This window comes from Monopterus albus, unplaced genomic scaffold, assembly GCF_001952655.1.
Source record: "Monopterus albus unplaced genomic scaffold, M_albus_1.0 scaffold26.1, whole genome shotgun sequence".
NCBI classification, from domain to species: Eukaryota; Metazoa; Chordata; class Actinopteri; order Synbranchiformes; family Synbranchidae; genus Monopterus; species Monopterus albus.
The window spans coordinates 2,342,685-2,344,915 of NW_018127906.1; the positions used below are offsets into that span (position 1 = coordinate 2,342,685).

Consider the following 2,231-nt stretch of genomic DNA (forward strand, 5'->3'; position numbering starts at 1 on the left):
GCCGGTACTTTGACAACACAGGGTGGAGAGGCTGGAATAACAACAGGAGGCTGTAGGCAGCAGAGGGTCATGGAGGGGGGGTGTAGCTGGGAGACACTACGTTCTGTCTCACTGTCACTGGGGTTATCAGACAATGTGGGGAAATCTTAGCTAATGCAGCTTTATTAATGAAAATAACTGTTCTTTACAGACTGATAGTCTTAACCTAACAACATGTGGGACACAGGAGGTGTCAAAGTCCAGTGCTCTGTGTTGCTGCTTGAACAGATTTCATTCCCTGAATACTGAGATGAATAAATATCCATACAGGCTTCACTGCAGAACTCTGATAACAATACTTTTTTCATATTACTTTAAGCAACGCAAACATGCTTTTTTCAATCTGTAATTAAATAGTCGAAACTAAAGAATAAGTAACTTGCTTTTTCCAGAGTATTCAACACACCCTGAGTTCCCCATGTGGGAAAAACAGTAAGTGAACCTGGAGTAGAGAATATTTTGTGCTCCCAAGGTCAAAAATGAATATACATACAATTTTTCTTCATCCAATCACGTTGTCTCAACACAAGCAGACATGAGAACAAGAACGCTGCCTAAACTGAAGTACAGTCTGTAATTTTAAAAAGGTGAAGAGCTACCTGACAAAAATAAGAGGACTAGGAATCAGACTATGCTCAAATAGCAGTCAGGCCCAGTACCCAGCCCAGAGTACGCCAGAATGAGGTTTTTAAATGAAATGAACCATTTCTGTTTTGTGTCTGCAGGTTATTGTTGCTTGTGCAAATTTTCATTTGGTTTGACTTGAAATATTTCTATTTCAATGCCAAAACTAATCCCAGTTCTCAGTGTTTCAGGGAGGAAAGTCCTCTGGCTCTACTACAACTATCACAGGACACTTAAACTCTTCAGTGGAGCCAAGATTATTGTTGACAGGGAATGAATTACAGTCACTACAGAGCGCAGGGTGACTATCTGTTTCACCGCTGAATGGGAACCCTTCAGATCAACAAATAAACAAAGGAGCTGAGGCAGACCAGCCATCCTCCTGTCAGCAGCATCTGTCAGCAGCAGGGAGGACGTTTAGGTTTTCTCCCGCCTCGTCTAATCCCACATCCACGAATAAAACCCCACAAACTCCTTCTGGATGTCTGCCATCTGTTTCTTTATTTCCCCGTCTTTCAGCCCATGTCCAGTTCCTCCCTCTCTATCAAACATGTCCCACCTGACCTCTCCACCCATCCCTCCATCTTCCTCCATCTTTGTCTCTCCTGAAGATGTCTTATTTAAAGCCAGCATTTCACAAGTAGGAACATTCCTGTTATCCCCTAAATGACTAGAAAACATCAGAGGGGCTCGTTAACCCTCAGCAGTCCAACCTGTCAACCAGTATTATGTCCTTTTCAAAAAGATTTTGACCCACATTCTGAGAACTGATTCATTTGGACATCACGGGTCTTTCCTAAGCAAAATAAGCAAACAAAGCCTCTGCAGATGCAACAAAAGGAGACTTCACAGATGTGCCTTCTTATCCCTTCATGCCTTTGTTGATTTGCAGCTGCCTATGAAACAGTTGCTTTCTCTTTGAATCTCAAGCAAAAAGCAGGACTGGATTTAATGGTTCCAAAAGGGGGAGGAGGAGGATGGAGATGGAGGACACACTGCTGCTGCTGCCATCTCCCTCCTCCTCCTCCTCCTCCTCTCTTCATCTCCTCTCAAACTGAAAAAAAAAAACACACACAAAACCCACATCTCTGTACATCAGCATGGTAAATATCAGCAGACTGAGAACAATGACACCAGCTGGGCAGCAACAATAAATACCAAGTGGCAGGCAGGCAGTCATCCCTCCATCCATCCATCCATTTCAACATCCCCGCTGTGTTGCTGCTGTACAGGCTTCTATGTGGCTTTCACGCCTGCATCTCGCTGACAGTGAATGTCACAAATGTTTAGTAGTTTCTCCCTTTTATTTTCATTTTCCCCATTTTAAAACGACATGATTTAATCATAAAACCTTCACTGTGCAGCCCATGCAGCTGTAGGTGTGAGTAGCTGCTGTGTTTGTTGTTGGTGTTTTATGACTGGCCTCCAGACAATAAAGCTTCTTACCTTCTCGGCTCCTCTGTGTTTCTTGGCGGCCGGTGTGTCGTCATGCTGCCGCCTGACAACAATAGCGCCACCGCCGCCTTTAACTCCACAATCCAGAGCGCTCTTACTGGCAGCGCCCCCGC

General features: G+C 44.3%; 1 protein-coding gene across 1 annotated transcript in view; it reads right to left on the reverse strand.

The window, feature by feature from the left end:
- The window catches only part of znf608 (zinc finger protein 608), a 45,786-nt gene extending 43,561 nt beyond the window's left edge, over positions 1 to 2,225 (reverse strand). Inside the window, exon 1 of the mRNA XM_020595338.1 lies at positions 2,110 to 2,225. The gene's annotated coding sequence lies outside the window, so the exon portion shown is untranslated. The remainder of the gene's footprint in view (positions 1 to 2,109) is intronic.
- Between the last annotated feature and the right edge of the window lie 6 nt (positions 2,226 to 2,231).